We start from the raw sequence: 26,582 nt of genomic DNA, 5'->3' as shown, positions 1-26,582 counted from the left end.
AATAGTGTTTCCAATATTATGTGGGATTGAGCATTACCAACACTTGTTTCCAATACCATTACCTTCATTGTTGTAAGAGTTTAATTTTGAAACTAACAAAATATTTATTCGAATAAATAACTTACCCTTTGAGGACTTTGATCATAAATGAAGTAATTGCTAAAACTAACTCTGATTCGGGTTCTTATAGTGTTCAAATGACTTACTTGCAAAGAGTAGATGATGACCAAACAACTCGATATGTTTCCTTTGTGTCATTATCAGTTAGTTTTCGTAGCATCCTCAGTTGAAAACTTCCATCATTGTCTCCTTTGCATTTGTTTGGTTACTATTTTTCTTCCATCAAAGTCCTCAAAGGGTAAGTTATTTATTCGAATAAATATTTTTTTTAGTTTTAAAATTAAACTCTTACAGACAATGAAGGTAATGGTATTGGAAACAAGTGTTGGTAATGCTCAATCCCACATAGTATTGGAAACACTATTGGGAATGATATTTAAGGTTTGGCTTTCCCACTTCCTTGTTGAGTGATAGAGAACAAGGGGGACTCTCGCGCGCCGCCGCTGTCTAGTCCCATCTCGGGTCGGGTCAGGTCGTGGTCGTGGTCGTGGTAATACGTGTCTTCGACACGTCCGCGCGAATTCTATCTTTTTAGAGAAAATTCTTAAGAAACAAATGCAATATTTGGACTATCGCAACGAATTTGGAATGAATCGCAACGCGAACTTCGCCTGTCGCAACGAATTGGAATGAATCGCAACGCGAACTTCGCCTGTTGCAACGAATTGGAATGAATCGCAATGCGAACTTCGCCTATCGCAACGATTTGGAATGAATCGCAACGCGAACTTTGACTATCGCAACGATTTGGAATGAATCGCAACGCGAACTTCGCCTATCGCGTTGCAAATTTGGAATGAATCGCAACGCGAACTTCGCCTATCGTGTTGCAAATCTGGAAACTGATTTGCGATACCGGAGATCGCGTTGCGAATTATCGATCGCATTGCGATTTACTTGGTCATTTTGGCAAATCCAAAAAAAGTTGGTCAAAATCGTATATTACAAGGTATTTTCGGTCACTGAAGTTATTTTCTCAAAAATTACAGGAAAAGAACGATCAAACAACTAATAAATAAGATTAAAAATGTGTCAACAGATAAAGAAAACATATTAAAAATTGAGTTATCAAAAATAAAAATATAATATAATAAATAAAAAATACTGACGATCAATAACCAATATCAAAACTAATCAGGCTCAAAATTTCCCAATGAAATGTTATAAAACTCTTCTAATCCATGTAATAATAATAGTATAAAAATGAACCCAACATAAGTAGAATTGAAAAACAACCAAAATAGACATAATATAGGCGGAATTAGACAAATAATCCAGGCTGGTGGATTATTTGGCCCAATAGGGCAACATGGAATTTATTTTGAGATATACGACAAATATTACAGTGTTTATGGAACTTGTCATGATTGGAGCAAAACTAAACAACCCGCTACATCTGTTTTTTTTTCTCTCTAACCACTATGATTGCCTTGCAGAGTTCACAATACAAAAAGCCAAAATTGCAGCACTCCAATTATATTGGCGACATACAACGAAATCCTCCATTACCGGATGATATTGGGTGTGCACCAAATTGTCCGATTAATCCTGTAGCAAGATCCCTCTAATCAACGTCATAAGATATGCTTGAGCTGCATATATCACCTCTTGCTCCGTTGATTGTTCATCTACTCTAAATTCTCTTTCCAACCACGTCATCCGTATCCGCAACCCATCAATGACATCGTTTGGAGCCTCATTTCCCAATAAAATTGAAATAACATCATTTCGCGAATAAGTGTTGCGAATCACCAATGGCATACCATTAATCGGAATGCCAAGTTAATACGCGACATCTTCCAATGTTATCATCACTTCACCACAAGAAAATGAAACATATACGTTTCGGGCCTCCAACACTCAATTAACACCGATATCAGTGTTGGCATCACCTTAAATCTGTGAAGAAACGTCGCTCCATATAATCCGAATTCTGAAAGATATATCATCATCCGTTTATGTGGCTCTTCATTTATCATTCCTCGATGACGAATAACTCGTTCTTCTCGCTACAATTTGAAAATAATTTATTTAATACAATTACATAAATAATTATTATTAATACTATAATTTTGTCAAAACTAAAATGAAATAAAACAAATTAAATTTACTATAGTCAACTCGGTTGATGAAATATGAATATCATCAAGACGTAACATTTCTTCTCTTGAGGCAATTTCAACACAAAATCTTCAATACAAAAGTTTTTACTCTCAATAGAATGTTTGATTTCAAGTGAAGAATCAATCCAATCCAAACATCTATTTATACTACTCTACCCAAAGGTTATAAACGACTAGTTTTTTCAAATTGAAAATAGTCGTTGGAACTCGTCACACAGGCGTGATGAGTTCCATTGATTTTTAAAAAAATAATTGACCGTTCAGCAACGGTTAACAATTTCAAAATTATATCCGTTGGAATTCGTCACACTAGCGTGACGAGTTCCTTCTGCATTAAAATATATATTTTTTAATACTTTTAAAATTTTCAAAAAAAAATATTTTTTTAACGGGAGGATATATTAAATATATTCAGGCAGGGAGAACCACATGACACGACCCATTAAAAAATATATCACATGGAACTCAGGCCTATTAAATATAATAGCGAAATTCTACAAACTGATGTTGGCGTTGTATTTAAGTCACACTGGCCCATCAATATGATGTTCCCTATAGATGAATCTTATCGCCAAATGAAACAAAAAATTGAGAGAAAACTTGGGGCTTATGTTTCATGATTAGTTATCAGCACTTGATCTCCTCAAATTCAATGTCATATGAAAAAGTTTAGCTTGATGATGATGACGATGTTGCTGTTATGGTTGGACATCATTGGTGGTGTTAAGAAACACCATGTCTTCGCTCCTTTAAAGAACATTGGCGGTAGACACCGTTGGATATCCGACTCATAATAAGACATCCAATTAGACCGTCAAAAGTATTATGTTAGTATAATTAAACAATTAATATTACAATTTCAAAGTTATTGCAAAAAATATTAAAATTTACCGCATGTCTATTGGTGATATCAATCCTCATCCGAATATCTACTTTGGTTGCAACCGACAACTTTGTATCTGTTATTCGGTGTCACATCTAAAAAAATTAAATTATTTATTGTCATTTTCAAAATATTTAAATAAATATTATAAAATATCAAAACTTTAAATATATGAATTTACCTTGCGACTAGAGGAAACTCCAAAGGAGCAGATGTAATAGACATCATAAACGGGAGACGATACACAACCATGATTGGAGCAAAACTAAACAACCCGTTACATCCGTTTTTTTTCCTCTAACCACTATGGTCGCCTTGCAGAGTTCACGATACAAAAAGCCAAAATTGCATAACTTCAACTATATTTGAGACATACAGAGAAATCCTTCATTACCGGAAGATATTGGGTGTGCACCAAATTGCCCAATTTATCTGGTAGCAAGATCCCTCCAATAAACTCATATGGCTCGAGATCCATATATCACCTCTTGCTCTGTTGATTGTTCATCTACTCTAAATTCTCTTTCCAACCACATCATCTGTATCCGCAACCCATCAATGACATCGGCAGGAGCCTCATTTCCCAATAAATTTGAAATAACATCATTTCGCAAATAAGTGTTGTTAAGCACCAATGACATACCATTAATCAGAATGCCAAGTTGATACGCGACATCTTCCAATGTTATCGTCACTTCACCACAAGGAAAATAAAGCATATGTGTTTCGAGCCTCCAACGCTCAATCAACGTTGATATCAATGTCGACATCACCTTAAATTCACGAAGAAACGTCGCTCCATATTATCCGGATTGTGAAAGATATATCACCATCCGCTCATGTGGCTCTTCATTCGTCAATCCTCGATAATAATCCTCGATAATGAATGGCTCGTTCTTCTCACTACAATTTGAAAATAAATTATTTAATACAATTACATAAATAATTATTATTAATACCATAATTTTGTCAAAACTAAAATGAAATAAAACAAATTAAATTTACCGTATTCAAACGTAACATTTCTTCTCTTGAGGTCATTTCAACATAAAAGTTTTTACTATCAATAGAATGTTTGATTCCAAATGAAATCAATCCAACCCAAACCTCTATTTATACTACTTTATCCAACGGCTATAAACAACTAGTTTTTCAAATTGAAAATATCCGTTGGAACTTGTCACACTGGCGTGTCGAGTTCCATTGAATTTTTTTTAAAAAAATTGACCTTTCAACAACGGTTAACCCAACGGTCAACAAATTCAAAATTATACCCGTTAAAACTCTTCACACCGACGTGACGAGTTCCTTTTGCATTAAAACAATATATATTTTTTTAATGTTTTTAAATATTTTAAAAAAATTATTTTTTATTGAGACTGATCATGCCCGTTAAAAATAATAATACACCTCGGAACAAAAAAACTAAGAATCTTCAGAAAGCAGTAACAAAGGACAAACAAAATTCATTAGCAAAACAATTAATCACCAATAAAAGAAATACAATTTAAATAACATACACCATTAATATCCAAACAACCGATTGCCTATGGGCAAATAACATTAGCAGCTGATGGCGATAGCGATGTCCATATGGAAAGAGAGTTAGGCAGCACCAGCAAACCTGTACATGATTATACATAGCAAACACTTGCTTGTTTAGTCGTACAGCATGCGTGTTTGCAACTTGCAATCGAGAGACCCATATATGATTATACATAGCAACAACTTCAGCTGGAACCGATAAGGATGATGGATTCATACAATATTCAAAATTTTCATGCTCCTTTGCCTATTAATTCTCTTTTCATTAAAGTGGAAGCTGACTGAACGTGCGTAGCAGCTAGCAAGCTTCTCTGTGAGCGAGCAAACATTTTCTTTTTTGAGTTGACAAGAGCATTACGAAATTATTTCCATTTTTGGAAAACATACAAGTGGCGGATTGCTCTGATGCATGTCCCCCGGGGAAACAAATAAACATTATAGAACCAACCCATGAACTAGCTAGCTAGTAAGCAAACAGTGATAATAGCCAAAAGTTTGCTTGAATAGCTCAGCATAGACAAAGAATTCATTGCAGATTTAAGAAGTTGATTGATGATTGACATATGACTATGATATGTCATGAATACTTTACATATGACTACACTGAAATAAGTAACCTTTAAAGTACTATAGATGTGTTGGTCAATTGAATAGGTACTTTTGGGAGATGATATCTACAAAATCTCAAAATTCCAATTAGTATTAACAAGTTTATTGTCTTGTTACTCTTTTTTGTGAAAATAATTCAACTATGCTGCAAATCATGAATGCCAGAAAGCATAACCAAGCAAGTTGAACATTAATTATCTACATTAACGACCCTTGTGAATCACTTAGAAGGAAAAGACATGTTTACAGAAAGATCAAACCGAAAACAAAGGATGATGGTAACAATCTATGATTCTGCCTTTCTCTAAACTCAAGTCATTTATAGTTTGGATTATTATTATTTTCTTAATTTCTGCAACCTTGAGACTTGAGACTCATGCATACCCTAACTCAAACTGTTAAAATTGAATGCGGTGTGCAGTGTGCTAGCTCCTGCGAGAAAAATGGCTTAGTTCATTGGAATAACATCTAACACAAAATGGTGTTCCATTACTGCCAGCTGATGACTGATGATATGGTTGCTACGTCACTATCTAGAGAAGATGGACCCTTTAATCGTTTTCACAGGGTTTCTAATTTGATCCATAGTATTCTTTAGAAACACCATGGAAATTGTGATCTGGCACCCACTCTAATTATTCACTTAGCTCTACACTTCAGCAATTAGGCTCTACTGAATCCTTAATCGTCCATTTCGTCCTTGTTTTATATTTGCTTTCTGCAACTTGCAATCCCAAACTACACTCCATTACATCAATGGCAGTTCATTTTTCTTCACTTTAGTCTCAGTTATCAACAAAACTAGTTCCTACTTCACTAGGAATGTCCATGTGAAGGACATGGATACTTCAACCAGCAAAGGATGCTCAAAGACCCAAAAATTAATTAGAATAATACCGTCTAGCTTCAAGACATCGACTAAACAACAGGGCTGGTGGATAGTAACTTCAATGAATAATGAGATGTGTATTTATGTTGTTGATGTTTGAATAGTAACTTCAATGAAATATGGTAGTTTAGGTTAGGAGAGATCTGTTGGTGGCTCTCATATTATCTATCCTTGGGTTCCACCTTTACCCATTGTGTTATTCAGATATCACTCATGTCTCAACATCAATTACTCAGTGATTATTGATTTCAAAGGTTAGTTATAATGTACAGATGTCTCGGCTTTATGTGGACAGATATCATAATTTGCCTATGATATACTGACAAACTAAAATTAATCTTCTCATTTCATAATCCAATCAATCTTTTAAATTCATTTCTATAGGGATGATAGAGGGCAAACGTCCAATGACCACTGAGAAAAGTTTATAGTAATATTATACATGTGATTGCAAGTATTTGTGGACATAAAACACGATTATTCGAAACATAGAGCATACTCTTTCATTTATTTAATCAACTTAGAATAGAGATTACAATAACAATCCCTCAGGCATATAGGACCAGAGTGAACTGGAAATTGATTGAGCAATTTATTTGTTTTTAATCAAGATAGTAATGATTCATTATTTGCCACCATTCTCGTCTTAACTATATGATAAACCAAAAGAAAGCGGAGAATTCAAATGAACATTTTGAAGAGAGACATCTTTGAGGCCTTTTGATTTCCCAGCCAGTGCTGCATATGAACTCCTAGCATCCAAGTAAGAGCTGCATCTTCCATGGAAGCCCACCACCTTCCCCTGCGTCGTAGTCGAAGTGAAATATGTGCCTATCTCCTCACCGAATGGACCATACTTCCCTCTGCTGGTGTAAAATGTTAACGACCTTATGACTTTCGACTTCTCGTCATTATTTATGGGACCATAATAGCCAGATATACAGATGAGTACCTCGTTCGGGTAATCCAATTTTACCTGAAAACTCAAGATTATGGTCAGTCAACAAAACATAAGCCCGAGTAGGTTGAAATTTGGTTATGAAGATGTTCATTATTACCCGATGTGTGACGGTCCCTCCATGACCTCCATGTTTTGTGGACCAAACAGATTGTCCGTTTCGATCATACTCAATTTGAATCGAGAAAATAGCTTAGGAGTTGGTAATAAATATTTGCCTAATCCCAGAATACACTCCATCATCCCATGCTCTCCCTCCATCCCCTCCCCAAGGACCTGGTCCACATGGTGAAGGTTCTTTTACCACGCCACAAGCAACCTGGGGAAGTTCATCGAATTTATACATTACAAATTCATTGTATATAACATATTCAGAATGGAACATATTTATGATGAATTACCTCTTCAGCTGGACCTCGCCTTGCTAGAACCAGTTTATTAGACCATGGAGAGTTATCGATCTCAGCTATGGTCTTTTCACTTTCGATGATTGCTAGGGAAATAGATGGTTTTGGAGGTGGTGCTTTCCCTTTCATCACATGTACACCAATAGCATCCAGAAATAAACCCTCTCTGCCAATGAATCCAACAATCTTGCCTTCATTCATTTTGTTAGTGAAATAAGGTCCCTGTTCATCTCCATAAGGCTGATGTTTCCCTTTGTTGGTGTAGAATGTTAGCGACTTTATCACGTTAGGGCCCATGTACATTAAAGGCCCGAAGGTTCCGGTGATGCTTGTCAAAATTTCTTATGGATAATCAAACATTATCTGCATATAATGCAATAGAAAGTCCATTAACTAGCAATATTGATATGAACTCTGAAACAGAAGCTACTAGACTCACCCTTTCTGGTCTGAATCCTCCAGTCCCCCCATGTTTGCTTCCCCATACTGCTTGTCCCTCGCGATCATAGCAAACCTTCATTGATACAATCCCAACATTACGTGACAAAATGATTTGCCTTATACCGGTATAGGTTCCGTCATCAAACTTGGCTCCGCCCTGGCCACCCCAGGGTCTATAAGTTAACACTCCTTCCGGTAACTTTGGAGGAACTTTCTGTGGAGTACTCCGAAACGAAACCTTGAACATGCAAAAGAACAAGAAGAAATTATGTCATCACGTATATGAAGGCAAAAACAAGTTTATATTTCTTACCTTGCTTTTGGTTTATACATCACTTGAATCGTCGGAGCTACTAGAACTAGAAGTTTACCTTTTGAGTTCCTTTGGCTGGGGAGTCACAAATCCCTCCCTCTGTCTCACAGCTAGAACAATGCCATAGTTTTCTCCGACACTTCCCTGGATCACCGAAAAGCCACTTTTTTCAACTCCATTGGCAGCATAAATTTGGGCATGAATGATGAATCATACTCTTTGCGGGGTTTTGGTTCGGGATTGTCTTCGAATGCACTCCAATTGCATCCAAGTACCAACCACTCCTGCCGTGAAATCCAATGATCTTGCCCTTATTCATTGAGAAACTAGTTCCTTGTTCAATACCAAAGGGTCCATATGTTTTCCTGTTGCTATGAAATGTTAGCGACCGAACAAGAATTGGTCCTCGTTCCTTCAGGCTCCCATAGTAACCATGTACTGAAGTAAGAAACTCATTTGGAAAATCAAGTTTGACCTAAAAGGAAATTATATCACGCAATCAATATCAGCTAAGTGAAGTTTACAGTCAACAATATTTGTAGCAAGCCATAAGAGTTAAGATCTGCCACTTTATGCTGAACCTCCAAACAGAATTTTAGTGAATTCTATTCAATTTAAGATTCTCCACCATAGCTTTTCCAATCAAGTATCAACCTAAGCTTGAGCTGACTTGCATGACAAGTAACCTAACAGACACTTGCTAAAGTTGGTAAAAAAATACTATTTAATGTGACATTTGATATTTAGCAAAGTAATCAATAGTTGTTTTGATGAACTTGTTAGCAAAGTCAAGAAATGAAGCCCAACCTTATCTGTCTTAGAGCCTCCATTTCCTCCATGCTTCTTTGACCAAAGAGGGTTCCCTTTATTATCATATTCAATCTGGATGGAGTCAATGCAGAATCCATGAGCTATCACCAACTGCCTTATTGTGGAGTAAACTCCGTCATCCCAAGAAGACCCGCCTTGGCCTCCCCATGGCCCAACTGTTACAGGTTTCTGATCATCCACAGAACTCTGCCAACATCATCCAGGAGATTTTACTCAGGAAAATCAATCAATAAACTGAAAAGCCAAATAGTAAAATGTTGGTTACCATTTCTGAAGGAGCAAGGATTTGGCTGATTAATTGACGAGAACTGGCGGAAGTGGTTGGTTTCGAGCGGCACTAAGGTGGTGTTTGTTTTTATTGTGTAAGGTCTGCAAAGCTCTTATGTCTGCGCCGCGCAGACCACGCGCGGACATTGAGCTTCGCAGACTGTTTGTTTTTTAGAAGACAGAAACTATTCTAACGTCTGCGCGTGGTCTGCGCGGCGCAGACCAGAACTTATGTCTGCAGACGTCTTCTAATGTTTTATATTTAATTTTATATTATATTATATTTGATTTTAATTTTAATATTATTTTTTAAATAAATTAAATATTAATTTTTAATATTATATTATAGATATTAATTTTAATATTAATTTTTTAAATTTATTTTATATCATATAAATTATTTTATATATTATTAAAATTTTATATTTATTTTAATTATTTTGATTTAAGTTTAAAAATAATTTTTTTTTTGGATTTGTTATTTTTAAATTATATTTAAACTTTTTTATACAAAATGTAAGTATTTAAACCACATTGCTTAGGTGGTGTTTGTATAAAAATATAAAAAATTAAGATTTACAAAATATGAAATCATATAATTTATAAAAAGTATTTTCTAAAAATATCATATAATTATAAAATTAAATTATGAATATATATTTAAAAAAATTAAAAGTATTACATAATTGCATATTTAAAAAAATCATATAATTTAATGATCATTTATAAATTTTATTCTATAAAACTTATAAAACTAATAATGCATGTGATTATGTGAGATTTATAATAGAATTAATAAGGTGATGTTTGTTTTTCTAAAAAAATTATTATTGTAGTTGTCGTAACCGTCTTTCGGTTGGGCCCCGGAATTGGGCTTCGACTTGAAAAATATGGATTGGAGTCGCCACCGATCATTTATTTAAAAATAAATGGGTTGATCGGATACCCTATTTCTTACCTGATCTGCGTCTTACCAGAAATATGTCGGGTTCGGGAGTCGGTTACGGTCAAGGAAGGATTAGCACCCTTAAACCGCCCTTTCGGTACTACGTAATTTCCAGTTGTCTTAATTAAGAAAAATAACAAGTTAAATTAAAAGGTAAAGTTTCGATCCTAATTACTTACCCTTTATTGATTTGAAAAAAAATCGAGAAATGTGTTAGATAAACAAAGTAAAGAAAACAAATAAGATACAAGGGAAAAATAAAATAAATAAAATAAGTAAGTAAGATAAGAAAAAATAGTAAAGTAATAATTATATATAGTAATATTTGAAAAAAGGAAAAATATAAATATATATATATATCAAAGTATTAATAAAATAAATAAGCTATATATGTACACTAAATACTTAAAAATAGAAAAGCTACCCTCCTAATTCACCGAAAATGGGGGGCTCTAGTAAGAAATAAGACAAAAAAATGGGCCCTCTAGGTTAGTAGTATATAATATAATGTTTAATAATGATAATGATAAAGACACAAAGTTTTTAAAAAATAATAATAATATAATAATAATGAATAAAAAAAACGAAAATAATAAAAAATAATATAAATATATAAAGTTATAAGATATATTACATAAATAAAGAAATAATTAAATAAAAATAATTAAGAATATATATATTTAATAATATGTATATAAATAAACTATTAAAAGTATAAAAAATATATACGACTAGATAAAGATAATTTAATATATATATAGTAATATTAGACTTATAAGTAAAATATTAAAGAAATATATATATATAATAATAATAAAATATAGTAAAAAATCAAATGAAAATAATTTAATATATATATATACATATAATAATAATAACATGAATAATAAAAATAATGAATAAAATATCCATATAATAAATAAAGGGACTAATATAGATTTTTAAAAGCTCTTTCCCTCCTTAACCGAAAATCAAACCGGTTTTTAAAAATAAGCCTCGGGGTAGATCTAGGTTCGAAACTTCGAAACCCCACCCATTTTGGTCATCGGCGCAACCCACGTTTTGGGTTATTCGAACCAAATCTCAAAAAAATAATTTGCACATGCAAAAGAAAGAAAAAAGAAAATGCTACCTTTTATTTCCTTTTCGAATCCTTTACAATAGCTTTGCCTTTGTATCTTCCCGTGCTTTCCTCTATGTTTTGTGTATAAATCGTGTCTTACAATAGTGAGTTACAATGGCTATTTATAGTGCTTGTGGATCATATCTTTAGGAGTTTAAATCATAGTAGAACTCTATCCTATTTTTTGAATCCTAGCAAAATTCTATCCTATCTTTAGGAGTTTGAATTCTAGTAGGACGAAAAGATGTGTTGACAGCTGCCCCTCTTTGCCCATAGTCGTGTAACGGGGATAGGGCAAAGATTAAAAGACACACTTTTCGTTCGGTGGAGTTGAAAATTGACTCTGATGTTTCAATAACTCCCTGTCGAATTGAGTTACGGATGACTCCTCCGTCGTGAAGCCGAGTTCATCTTGGAATGATATGAAATTGAAGCCGTAGTTCGGAATTTGAATCATAACGTGGCTTCTCGTTGCCCTTCGGTCTTCTTCTCGGTTTAAAGACCTTGGATCGGAATCGAACTCAGAAATCTTCATTGACATATAGCTTTTGTTTGAAAATGGTTGCTTGTCACTAAGGCACGGTTAACCCAGGTCCGCTTCTCGACTTGAAAACATCGAGTGCGATTGATGTGTCATCGAGCTGAATGGAATCGAACTCGACAATTTTGATGGCAGATAACCCTTCTAGCATTGAGTTATGCTGTAAATGATGTGCCTTGGAGCTGAGCGTAGTCGAACTCGAAGGTCTTTGTTGACATATACTCCCTTTTTGAGTTGGATATCCTTCGCCGTGAAGTTGAAATCCAATCTAAAGATGGATGATGCTTGTGTGCACGATTCCCTTCGTCGTGAAGTTGAGCCTGAAATTGGATATCCTTCGTCGTGAAGTTGAAATCCAAGTAAGTAGCATTGTTCAGAGTCCAATATCCTCCGTCGTGAAGTTGAAATTGAATCTGAATGAAATTTTGTTGACAAGCAGCGGTCCCTTCGTCGTGAAGTTGAACTTGCGTTGTCTGGAGTCCAATATCCTTCGTTGTGAAGTTGAAATTGGCTCTGAGATTGGGAAGTTGTTGTTGACAAGCAGCGGTCCCTTCGTCGTGAAGTTGAACTTGCATTGTCTGGAGTCCAATATCCTTCGTTGTGAAGTTGAAATTGGCTCTGCGATTGGGAAGTTGTTGTTGACAAGCAGCGGTCCCTTCGTCGTGAAGTTGAACTTGCTTTGTCTGAAGTCCAATATCCTTCGTTGTGAAGTTGAAATTGGCTCTGAAATTGAGAAGTTGTTGTTGACAAGCAGCGGTCCCTTCGTCGTGAAGTTGAACTTGCGTTGTCTGAAGTCCAATATCCTTCATTGTGAAGTTGAAATTGGTTCTGAAATTGAGAAGTTGTTGACAGGCAGCGGTCCCTTCGTCGTGAAGTTGAACTTGCGTTGTCTGAAGTCCAATATCCTTCATTGTGAAGTTGAAATTGACTCTAGCTAAAACCTGAAAAAGTTATGCATATATGTGATGCTATGGATGCAATTCTCTTAGGTGTGCCTAAAATGCATATGCAACATATGTTATCTTGGGGCTCTGGAGAGAAATCTCGATCTCCAGTTGCCTGTCTGGAATCTTGATTCTTGAATCTTCAAATTTTGATCCCTGATCTTGAATTCTTCAAATGTTCAAATCTGATGTGCACATTCTATTTTTGATTTGAGAAATGCTTCTCGACCATCTCAAGTATGTGCCTGAGCTGAGTGTAACGGTTCAGATGATGCTTCAAGAGAAATTGTCTCAAAAGAGACAGAACTTGTTTCAAGGGAAACGATCTCAAAGATATTTGTTGTTTCAAGGGAAACAGCCTTAAGGGAGACAAAATTTTGTTTTAAGAAAAACTGTCTCAAGAGAGACAAAACTTAGTTCCAAAAGAAATTGTCTCACGGGGAGATGAAATTAGTTCCAAGGAAAACATATTCAAAGATGATGCTTCAAGAGAAAACTGTCTCAAGGGAGACAAAATTTTGTTTCAAGAGAAACTGTCTCAAGAGAGACGAAATTCATTTCAAGTGAAATGTTTTCAATGTTTATGTTTCAAGAGAAACTATCTCAAGAGAGACGGAATTCATTTCAAGGGAAATGTTTTCAATGTTTATGTTTCAAGAGAAACTGTCTCAAGGGAGACAAAATTTTGTTTCAAGGGAAACTATCTCAAGAGAGACAAAATTCATTTCAAGGGAAATGTTTTCAATGTTTATGTTTCAAGAGAAACTGTCTCAATGGAGACGGAATTTTGTTTCAAGGGAAACTATCTCAAGAGAGACAAAACTCATTTCAAGGGAAATGTTTTCAATGTTTATGTTTCAAGAGAAACTGTCTCAAGGGAGAAAAAATTTTGTTTCAAAGGAAACTGTCTCAACAGAGACAAAGTTTGTTTCAAGGGAAATTGTCTCAAGAGAGACAATGGTGAGCACGATTCCCTTCGTCGTGAAGTTGAAATCGTGGGTGGCCCATTCGTCGTGAAGTTGAGCCAGGAATTGGATATCCTTCGTCGTGAAGTTGAAATCCAACTTGAAAATGCGAACTGGATCGGTTCTGAATTATCTCTCGAACTCGTCTGAAGTTGATTCTAAGATCTGTCGATCTTTCAATATGTCAAATTGGTTGAAGTGTAGCTTCTTGCTGCTGAGTTAAGCAACCAACATCAATCTTTAAAGGTGCTTTTGAATTGAGTATCCTTCATCTTGAAGTCGAAACTTGACTCTAAAAGCTGCAAAAATTATGTATGTGGGGAAAAAATGATGCTCTAAAATGTATGCATAAGATGCATATAACATGAATTGGTTATATTTTATCTCTTGAAAAAGGCCTGATAATTCGCATTAGGATGTTGAATCCCCAAAGATGCCCAAAAAAATGCCCCAATATTTCATGTTGAATCTTCAAAGATGCCCCAAATGTTCCTCATTTCTTGCTTCATCATTGATTCTGAGCATGAGTTTTGTGTCTAAGAGTCACATGTCATTTACCAAGATCCACTCTAGAGAGATTGTCTTGTTTGAAAAAAAATGTTTTTCTTTCTCTTTTAATATTAATTAAAAGAGTTTCAAAAAATGTTTAATCCCAAGTTTTAAAAATATTGCCCCTTTCACAGTTTTACAATTGAGACGAATCATAAAACTAGAGTTCATTGGATATCAAAGAATTAATTACAATGTTAATCCTTCAATAAATTATAGCTATTTGACAAGTGTCAAGATCAAAGCTATCTTTGAGAGATGGTCAAGTAAGGAAAGGATAAAAAGTCTCAGGTCATTGTGTTTGGTCAAAGGTTTGGCATTTGATGCTCAAAGGTTTGGTATTTGATGCTCAAAGGATTGATGGAGTAGCTTGCATGCTTCTCTACTGGAAGTGTTCTCTGACTCCCAACCTTCGTTGTCACACTCGGATTGTGCGATGCCTTATCAAGGAATTTGTGTGATCGCCTTAGTTGCACAATTTTTATATTCGAGCCGCCTTTTCAGGTTTTCAACTCGAATCCTCCTTTGGTTTCAAGACGTTATTCAGGATTTATGTCTTGAACCCCCTTTGTTATTTTTCTCTACCATACATTAATTACATTGTTTTTTTGCAAACAAAGATTAATCCTGATGGGCGGGATGAAATCTGAAGATATTCTCTTCTGTTTAGAAATCCATGTATAATTAGAAGGGACTTTTAAGGCACGTAATGTAGGCCAGGGTTCGTGGTTATAAAAGAAAAGGATAAATAGGCCCAAATAAGTGTTTCAGGGTATTGAACCAATGATCAATTCATTCTGATGCCATCAATCTTGTCTTGCTCAAAATGTCTCTTTCTCTTGATGCTCTATGATCTTTGAGTGAAGGGATTCAGTGATTCGGGAATGATTGTGCTTGATCAATCTCATTGAAGCTTGATGCACCATTTGTCTTTAGGGAATTTTGCATGTGCTTTTTGTCCCTTTTTTTTATTTTTGTTCTTTCTTTTTTGTTCTTGTTTTTTTCCTTTTTTGCTTCTTTTCTTTTTTCTTTTTGCCCTTTTTGTTCTGATTGAATCATCGCACTTGGCATTTGGTTCACCTTTCGGTATCTCATCTGAATCAATGTCTTCACTCATGTGAGCAGATTTTCTCCACCTTGCCCCCCAGTGTGGAGGGTGATCCTTGGTTAGGGTTGAATCAGAAGAAAAAAATACTATAGGCTCAAAAGGGGATGCAAGGGATATATATTTTCTCCTGTTGTGAAGGGATAAAGAAAGAAAGCCGTTCATCATTTCATACATGTAAGTCTTCACAGAAGAGGTATCCCCAGGGGGATAGATTTTCAGGATTAATTCTATTCACATGAAAACAGTGCAATTAATGCATGATAGAATTATTTCAAATGAATTGTTTTTTCTGCTCCTTGCTCCCATCATGTCTCAATGTTCAGGCTCCCGGCGAGATGTCCCAAATTGTATCTTGGAAGAATGCTCATGTTCAAATGAACAACTCAATGCCTTGGGTTTTAATGGTAAAAAAGGTTAATTTTGAGTCTAAAAAGACAGTTGTGTGATCTTATTGACTCAAAGAAAGGTATGGGTGTATCAAAAAGATAAAGGTAATGTTCAAGAATTTCAAATGGAGGTAATGTCAAATTTGGTTTTTTGGTAATGACCATGAGTTATTTTGGGTAAAGAATCAAGGTATTTTATTCTAGGGTTTGAGACAGGGTAAGAAATGTCTAATCTTGTCATATGTCAAAAATCTATAATTCTTGAAGAATTAAAAGAATCCTTAATTCATTTAATATTCAAAGAACTAAAGATTAAAATTTGTTCAATTGCTCCACCTTAGAAAGTAACATGAATTCAATCGTTTAAAAGATGTGTTCAAACAAAACAATCCTATAAGTACAAATGGTATATGCCATGCCCCCTTCTTCGGCAAGCGCCTTACAGTTTTCAGAAGAATTTTTGGGAATCCTTATGTGGCAACAGCTTCAACATCGTAGCCCTTAGGAGATGGGTACTCATTTCTCAGATCATCCTGGCAGGCTTAGTCCTACAATCAGCTGATCCAGCTCCCCCTGTACTGATTTTAGTTTTTCTTTAATTGTTAAAATCTTACTTTCATGTGGTGTAATGTGGTTAAGACCACTTCATCGAATCATCCGTGACTTAATTTCATGTTTATGAATATGCTTAAAAATGTAGATGAAGATGCAAAAATGCAAGAATGCATGAAATGTTCGAGGCATTGATCCAAGAAATATGCCTGTTATTATGAATAATCCTTATTGGGGACAAAAATGTTTTATCTTTTAAGAGATATAAAAACAATAAAAGGTATGTTTGGACTAAATCTTCTAGACATCCATCCGAGATACTTTCTTCCATGACTCGACTGCTTCTTTGATCATCTTCTTATAACTGTCACCGTGATACATAAACTCTGATATAGATAGTTCGCATGTTGCTGGGACAAACTGACGTGCCCCATAATGTCTAAGTGCTAACAATGGAGCATACTCAACTGCATCCCAAAGTTCAGGTAAGGTCATAGTGTCAGAATTCCCACACTTGAAAAGAACATCACTGAGGAACAACCAGGGGGCTCTCCAGGTAATATCCCGGTCCTGAAGATGAGTGAAGACTTTCATCCATTTCTCTTTTGAAGCGCCTTCATGTCATGTCATGGTGATGAACTCTCTCAAAGGTGAATACGTAGTGATAAATCTACAGTAGGCAACCCCATTAGTCTTTCAGAAGTGGATGTGAATCCAGAAGTGGATGTGAATCCAGACTTGAAGGAACTGAACACATCCAATGAATCTACCTCCACCAGCTCTTCGGTAATGGTTGAGAGACCAAAAGGTCTCGGCTGAGATGGTCGGTGCTGGGTTGACTCGTTTCGGAAGTTGCTCAAACAGTTCCACCACGGCTGCGTCAATGCATCCCAAAACCTTTGGAAAGATGATCAAGCCATCCAGACCTAGTGCAAAAAGGTCTATAGTCTTCCATTCATCACGGTGGTCCTTCATTAGTTCCCTTATGTGGATCCACTCAATTCCTTGCCCGTTACCTTTGTTACGGAGTCGGTCAGTCACCCATTTTTCATCAACTCCTGCAATCTTAGCCAGTCCGTTCTTGAAAGGCTGACTCTTGATGTGTTTGATGTAGGCTCGCTCCAGTTTAATGCTTTCACAGTGCAATAGTGTAGTATACTCCTCGATGGTAGGTACCATGTCCTCCTGGTTAAAAGTGAAGCAACTGTATCCCAGGTTCAAAAATTGAACTAAGACTCTGATTAAGGGCTCATCGGTCTTAACATGAAGCAAAAATGCAATGTCACCATACCGCTGACTGAACTTCTATTTCCGATCATTCTTCCAACTATCTCAGATGTCTCGAAGTTCTTGCACATTATTCTGTTTTAGGTTGATAGAGGCGTAGCTAACCAGCACTGACACATAGCTTTCTTGAAGACTTTCTCCCTTTTCCTTCTGAGTCTTCTCGGACCATAGTCGTACCTCGGGGTTTTTAATCTCTTGTATTACAACACCTTTGTCCATGGATTCAGATTATTCGAGTTTTAACAAACACGTTTTAGTGGATCAATGACCTCTTTTATGATGCAAGTGATGAAAATAAAATAAAAGAAAGATGAAAAGAGTTAGTGAGGTGAAAAAAAAATAAAAAACGATCATAAAAATGAAAGTCCTACCCCACATGATATCTACCCCACATGCTTATTATTCCTACCCGGACATGATCTCTATCCCGCATGCTACTTTCAAACAAATCCTAACCGCATATTTGTCTAGTTCGCATGCTTTGAACAGAAACTAAAGCGGGAAACAAAGCAGCCTAGGGTTTGGAATGAGATTTTGGGGTGGGCTCTAATTCTCCATGGTCTCCCGGTTTAGGTGCTAAAAAATGGTACCCGAGTTCTTCCTTGCTTGTTCCCCCTTGGGCTTGCCAGACCCTTAGTCCTAAACCCATCACAGGCTTGTGTGGACTAAGTTAAACTCGAGAGGAAACATTCCCTTATGCCCATACGGAGAATAAATTCACACGAAGGCATAAGGTATATGAATCCCGAAGGTTACTTGCTAGGCCCATACGGAGAATAAATTACACGAAGGCGTCGCTTTCACCCCCACTTAAATAGGGTTCGGAGCTCGGGTATAGAGCCTTTAGATGAAAAATCTTTAAGGGCTGAAATCATTAAAAAAACGATTAGTCCAACTATTTACTCGAAAATAATCAAAAGTAAGTAAAAAGGATCGAAATATTACCTTAAAATTTAAACTTACCCTTTTCGTTAAAAAGATAATTGAAAATTACCTTAGCCTGACTCACTTACCGTCCCTAGCGGAGTCGCCAAGCTGTCGTAACCGTCTTTCGGTTGGGCCCCGGAATTGGGCTTCGACTTGAAAAATATGGATTGGAGTCGCCACCGATCATTTATTTAAAAATAAATGGGTTGATCGGATACCCTATTTCTTACCTGATCTGCGTCTTACCAGAAATATGTCGGGTTCGGGAGTCGGTTACGGTCAAGGAAGGATTAGCACCCTTAAACCGCCCTTTCGGTACTACGTAATTTCCAGTTGTCTTAATTAAGAAAATAACAAGTTAAATTAAAAGGTAAAGTTCGATCCTAATTACTTACCCTTGATTGATTTGAAAAAAAAATCGAGAAATGTGTTAGATAAACAAAGTAAAGAAAACAAATAAGATACAAGGGAAAAATAAAATAAATAAAATAAGTAAGTAAGATAAGAAAAATAGTAAAGTAATAATTATATATAGTATATTTGAAAAAAGGAAAAATATAAATATATATATATCAAAGTATTAATAAAAAAATAAGCTATATATGTACACCAATACTTAAAAATAGAAAAGCTACCCTCCTAATTCACCGAAAATGGGGGGCTCTAGTAAGAAATAAGACAAAAAAATGGGCCCTCTAGGTTAGTAGTATATAATATAATGTTTAATAATGATAATGATAAAGACACAAGGTTTTTAAAAAATAATAATAATATAATAATAATGAATAAAAAACGAAAATAATAAAAATAATATAAATATAAAGTTATAAGATATATTACATAAATAAAGAAATAATCAAATAAAAATAATTAAGAATATATATTTAATATATGTATAAATAAACTATTAAAAGTATAAAAAATATATACGACTAGATAAAGATAATTTAATATATATATAGTAATATTAGACTTATAAGTAAAATATTAAAGAAATATATATATAATAATAATAAAATATAGTAAAAAATCAAATGAAAATAATTTAATATATATATACATAATAATAATAACATGAATAATAAAAATAAATGAATAAAATATCCATATAATAAATAAAGGGACTAATATAGATTTTTAAAAAGCTCTTTCCCTCCTTTAACCGAAAATCAAACCGGTTTTTAAAAATAAGCCTCGGGGTAGATCTAGGTTCGAAACTTCGAAACCCCACCCATTTTGGTCATCGGCGCAACCCACGTTTTGGGTTATTCGAACCAAATCTCAAAAAAATAATTTGCACATGCAAAAGAAAGAAAAAAGAAAATGCTACCTTTTATTTCCTTTTCGAATCCTTTACAATAGCTTTGCCTTTGTATCTTCCCGTGCTTTCCTCTATGTTTTGTGTATAAATCGTGTTTTACAATAGTGAGTTACAATGGCTATTTATAGTGCTTGTGGATCATATCTTTAGGAGTTTAAATCATAGTAGAACTCTATCCTATTTTTTGAATCCTAGCAAAATTCTATCCTATCTTTAGGAGTTTGAATTCTAGTAGGACGAAAAGATGTGTTGACAGTAGTTGTATGAATTATTTAAATTTTAATATTGTAAAACTAAAATTATATTGCAAAACTCTTTTAAGTTTAAAAAATTTATTTTATATTTCAGTTTATTTTAACAGTCTGTAGACGTTAAAAAACAAACAGTCTTCTTCTTGCAGACTTTTGATCCACCTCTTCTGCTGCAGATGTCTGTAGATGTGGTCCGCAGACTGGACCTTTTACCTCTTCAAAAACAAACACCACCTAAGTGACTTGAAAATATGATTTGTATTTATAAATAGAAAAAGAGGGGGATGTATTTTGGAGTTGAATATAAAGATATCGAAAGAATATGATTTTCATTTTCAAAGTCTGTATACTGCAGAAGAAGCTTATTCTGTTTTCCACTATGACGGGAAACATTTCAAAGGAAAGGAATCGGATGCACCAAAAGCACTGCCTTGATGAAAAGAGCTTTATCTTCTGCTAAGAAATGCTCCACCCACGGTCAGGATTTTGTGTTGTTATACTTCGGGAAACTGTGTGGAAGAGAATCATCAATCATTAATTCCCTGAAGTTGAAGAGGAGCTTTTCTGATATCAAAAACTTTTTCAACCTTATTTACTTCTCTTTTCAGTCATGTCAACAACCTTACTGAATAACCTCAGCTACGCACGTTGCCAACTGCTCCTTCATGGTTAAGCAGAGGATTTGTGCCCTTTCAACCAATGGTACACAATTCATTTATACTTTTTTGATAATTTTTCGTTTCTTATCTTTTTCCTGTCAATTTCAAAAGACGGTATTATGCTTAAACTTGGGAGCTTTCAACAATGGAGACGAAGATGATATGACTGAATTGTCAGCGATTTTAAGGGCCCCCCCCCACACACACCAAAAAAAACTTATTATTTTGGGAAGTGGTTTTAGAAATGAGGCAAATCATTTAGACATTTTCTGTGTACTGGTCATCGTTGATAAAGTTAGTTTGCCACAGCATCTTCTGCTAAATGGTATTGCCAGCGAATATGGAACTCAGCAATATTCGTATCAACTCAATAACCACTCTTTATCAAATTCCAAGTTTATCAGGGCTTACTTTCTTGTCTCCACAGCAGCAAAACATTCTTGGAATATTTTTCTTTGGGGATGGGGAAAAAAATCATCATTAGACTTCTGCATAGGAAGGCCATAGAAGAGAGGACATTTTTAGTGTTCGAAAGTATCTATACGTCGGTTATCTGATGAGACATGGAGGGGAGAAAAGGAGCTGATAAAAGTTGCAAGAAAAAACTTTAGATACTGGTTTTGTCTAAGGTTTAGGAAAATTAATATTTTCAATGGAGGTGTTTCGTAACTCAACAAATTAGAATTGTAAATTCATCATTCACAATGGAAAAGATTAAAAGTGAATCTTAATACATGATAGCTGCAGTTCAAAGCCAAATGCAGGTAGCACAACCTAGGAATATGTATTGCATTGGAATTTCCAGGTTTGAATTGAGAATCAACAATAAATTGACAAGTACCCTTACTTGACCTAAGGATATTATTCCTTGTTGACATAAGCATGGGCGGAAAATGATGGCTTATGACCGCAGATTCTCCAGAATGGGAAGGCCTACTGCAAGGGACATTTAAAGTTACCTGTTCCAACGACAAGAAGGAAAATGTCTTTAATCCCACTCCGGAATACATCATGTGTCTAAAATATGGAAAAGTACCTGTTCCGATCTTATACAAAATGGTTCTAGCCGAGAACCAACGAAAGCAAACATGCTTCATTGCAGTAATTAAATTAGCAATTCAAGTTCCAAGTTCTTGCAGGGCTTCCTGAAACTTCTGCAAAAGTAAAACTACATTTTAATTAAATACGGTAGGTTCAATTTCAAAGACTTAAAAGTGAGAACATGAAAAGGATTTCAACATTGCAGAAAGCTCTACTCAATAAATAGGACTATACAAAAGATGCAACGCATACCGGCGAAAGGGTAAAAATCCTTGCAAATGCTCTACACCTTCCCTGTCTTTTTTTTTATATAAAAGTAGGAGGCCTCATTAAAAGCCACCCTCATAGTTGACTCCTATAAAAAGGCAACTAGCGGAAGAAGGAAAAGAGTACCTCATTTTATTGATATGTCAAAACTACATAAGAGTACACAAATACACCATAAACAGCTGCTCACTAAAAAACACACTAAGCTCCCTAGAAAATACCCTAACAATCACCCAATCCCCTCCTTAGCTAGTTTATCAGCCTCCCAGTTACAACCCCTAGGAATCAATCTCACAATAAACGCCCTAGCTAATATGAGGGACACAATTTCTTTGACTAGAGAACTGAAAAGTGAAGGAGCAGTTATAGGCGACAGAATCCAATCCACTGCAGATTTGCAATCACTTTCTACTATCAGTCTACCCTTATGTGCCCAAACCGAGGAGAGAAAAATCTCAATGCCTTTTTTAATTCCTTTCAATTCAGCCAATGGTGGAGGGTCAGGACCAACACTTTCAGAGAAGGACGCTAGAATTGAGCTATTCGAGCCCCTTAAAATACCTCCAATACCACCAGCCAACCCATCTTTCCTTACAGCCCCATCAACATTTATTTTGTAACAGTCTGCTGGAGGGGGAAGCCAGCTTTGTACCCTCCTACCTTTAGTATTAGTGCAAGAAACCTGTCTGCAAGAGAGGGGTCCCCAATCAACATGTCAGCCTGAATAGGAACGTGTGGGAACTGGCTAGATACCATTTTGCCAGCCTAATCTCACAATGAAGAAGAGAAAAGACCTGTCCAGATTCATGTTATCGAACACAATTGAATTTCTAGCTTTCCAGATGGACCAAAAAAACAACTCCCGGAATAAATTACCAAATGGATGCGATAGAAGAATATCTCATCATCAGCCACTCATGAGTGTAAGTAAATATAATTCTCCAGTGACCAGCGTCCCATCAAATCATCAGCTTAAGCTTCTCGGAAAAGCTGCAAAAATTATTAAATAATGATACGCAAATTTATTGCCAGAAAAGAAACATGATATACAAAGTTCTCAACATATGTCCTAAGCCAAAGTTAATAATCAAGAGTCATAGTGAATGCACCTATTTTACATGTGTCCTCTAGCATAGAGAAGATTGCTGTAGTTTCCAACAGAGTTTCTTTGCATTTTGAGATGACAAATCTATGCAAATCATTCCTGCATCCAGCATATGTACTCTACCAATAATCTCCGCAAGAACAGTGGCCATTCTTAAAATGGTGGAAGCACTTTGTATCACTCAGATATATCTCACACCCAAATTTCAGGGAAACATGCTTGGCAGTTAAATGGCAATTCTTACACATTCTGGTGTTTTTAACAATCCTTATAATTTGAGGGGATGAAGGTGACCCAATTAGGGCAAAAGCTAATGCAAGTTTTTCACTATGAACACCACCAGTATCCTCTTTCTCTTCTTCCTCAATAAAAAACCCACCATGATGGTCATCTATGTTCACTTCTCTGACGATGTTTTTCACCCATGAATACAAAAGGTTTGAGCATGGCTTAGACCGATCAGCAGTAGCAAATTTATGCACTGTATTCCTAACTTCAATCCAGCTGTGCCCAAGAGATCTTCTTAATGTGTTCTCTTTTCCAAGCTTTCTCAGTTTTGAAGAGTCGTCCAATTTCCCGCACAAGCTATATATCTGAAACATTAATTGGTTAACCACAACATTTCCTGGTTCCAAGTCAAGTAATTGTTCCCCTGCAAGGACAGACAAAGCAATATCCTTATGAATCCTAGACGCGGTTAGCACGGAAGTCCAAACAGAGGAGTCAGGCTCTACAGGCATGTCTTCAATAAACTCCATTGCTTCTCCAAGCCGACCAGAGCGGCCATAGAGCTCTATCATAGCTGAGTAATGTTCTATGGCTGGTATAACCTCATACTTGTCAATGATGCTAGAAAAAACGTGCTTTCCCTCTTCCACCATTTTGGCAATACCATGTGCAAGGATAATACTTAAAAAGGTACCTCTATTAGGTTTAAGCCCCAACTTTCCCATCTGATTGAAGAGATCCAGGGCAGCATCAGAACAACCATGTAAAACATAACCACCTATTATTGAGTTCCAAGAAATTATATCTTGAGTTGACATTCCATCAAATATGTATCTAGAATATAATATATTACCAGACTTTGCATAAGTGTCTATTAGAGAATTTAAAATAGAGAGTACAAACTCTAAATTCCTACGCAAAATACAACCATGGATCTCTTTCACCTTTTTTGCAGCAACTAAATTCGCACAACCAGGCAAGATACTCAATATGGTTACTGAATTTGGACTAATGGAGCATGATTGCATTTTTCGAAAAACTCCAAATGCCTTGTCTATAGCCTCAAGTTGCACAAAACCAGCAATAAGAGCATTCCAGGATGCTGTATTTCTCCTGATCTTTCCATCCCGTTCAATCCGTTGAAAAAGATCCATGGCTCGATCTTCATCTCCGTTCTGTATGTATCCTGAGATCATGGTATTCCATGTGATAACATTAGGCTTCACATCTGACTCTTGCATTTTGATAAAGAGTTCATAAGCCTTCCCACAGTAACCAGATTGGCATATCCTGCTATCATTGAATTCCAAGTATAAATATCTTTCTCTTCAATCACATCGAAGACTCGCCTCGCGGCTTCCAGTTCCCCACTTAGCATACATGTCAATAAGGGAGTTCCCAACGAGCACATTCTCAGTTAAACCCATCCTAAGGGCAGTTGAATGAATTTCCAGTCCCATCCTCAATACTTTCAGGAAGCACAAGCAGAAACTGCACTTGTGATAGTAACACATTAGGCTTGATACCAGCCAAAAGCATCTCCTTTAACAAAAACAAGGCATGCCACCTCCTACCATTTGAGCAAGTCCCGATATCATTGAGGTCCAAGTAAAGACATCAGGAATTACTCTAGAACTCTCCCTCCTTCATCAATCCCAAAGCAACATCACATTGCCCTAATTGATTATAACTATTAATCATATATTCATGAAACAATACAAGGTTCAATTCCTTCACCCCACATCCCATTGAACAATCTATAAGCTTCATCACTGTCACCCTTCTGACAATATGCTAATAACATTGAATTCCAAGTCACTCTATCTCTCTCATTCATGTAATCAAAAAAACTCCTCGCAGAACTCAAGTCCCCACTTTGCATAAACGGCTAAAACCGAATTACTACACGTGTTAAATCAACCATCCCCAATCTAATTGCTAAAGAATGCAGCAATCTTCCGGTCCTAGCATCACCACAATTCGCACAAGCTTGCAAAATTCTCGGAAACAAAATTCATCGGGCAAAACACCATCTTCCATCATCAAAAAGAAAAGCTCCACAACTTTCTTCCCCCTCGACTCTGTGTACGCACCAATCATAGCAGACCAAGTGTACAAATTCTTTTCGCTCATTTTATCGAACACTTTACGAGCATCGGCAAAGGACCCACATTTTGCATACATGCTGACAAGTTTGGTTTCAACGAAGGGATCACTTTTTTTAACTAAATGGATTCGGGCATGGAGCTTTCGACCCAATTCGAGTGAGCCGAAATCAATGCATGCTTGAAGTAAATCGATGAAGGTATTGGGTCTTACCTCGGACCCAGAGAGAGCAATTGAATCAAGAGCGGTTACAGCTTCGGTTAGATGGCCTTTTCGTGCGAGGTGCTTTAAATGGCTGTCTGTGAATTTTGGTAGTTGGTGTTTTTTGTAAGAGAAGGTGAGTTGGTTGGAGTTTTGAGAAATTCAGATAATTTTCATGTTTTGTTGGGATTTTTACAGGAGGTTTTGAGATGCAAGTAATCATCAGATTCTCCATTTCCTAAAACTAACTTCTAAATAATGTATCTTTCCCCTTTTATTCCCTCTTAAATTTTCATTCTCTTCCAAGTGCTTCTGGAGGATATAAGATAACGGGATGGATTGAAAGATAGAAATTCGTAGGGGTGTGTGGAAGGGGAAGCCTCTGGCCTTGCTGGGCAGTGGCTGAAATCCAATGCAACACATATCCAATAGAGTATAGCCACGTGGAATATCGCTTTTGGTGTACTTCTGCCACGTCGGACCAGATAAGGAAACGCGGCCTCTCAAATCCTATCGAACGGGCCCAATTCAAGCCTGCATAAACTCAATTTGTATAGGGCTTAAGCCATAGGCTCAAGCTATTTAAACCCAATTCCTACATAATATCACTTTAAAATTTGTATAAAAACAAGGCAAGGTCTTCTAAAGTAACCGAAAAAATCAAGCAAATTTTAATTGAAAATACATTC

The 26,582-nt window shown here is 35.8% G+C and overlaps 2 pseudogenes; both read right to left on the bottom strand.

Moving 5' to 3' along the window:
• Nucleotides 1-6,850: 6,850 nt before the first annotated feature.
• LOC120190584 lies at nt 6,851-23,061 on the bottom strand (annotated as a pseudogene).
• Nucleotides 22,362-26,022, bottom strand: LOC120190343 (annotated as a pseudogene).
• Between the last annotated feature and the right edge of the window lie 560 nt (nt 26,023-26,582).

This window comes from Hibiscus syriacus, unplaced genomic scaffold (assembly GCF_006381635.1).
Source record: "Hibiscus syriacus cultivar Baekdansim isolate YM2019G1 unplaced genomic scaffold, ASM638163v2 tig00116962_pilon, whole genome shotgun sequence".
NCBI classification, from domain to species: Eukaryota; Viridiplantae; Streptophyta; class Magnoliopsida; order Malvales; family Malvaceae; genus Hibiscus; species Hibiscus syriacus.
This window is presented reverse-complemented; position numbering and strand designations above follow the sequence as displayed.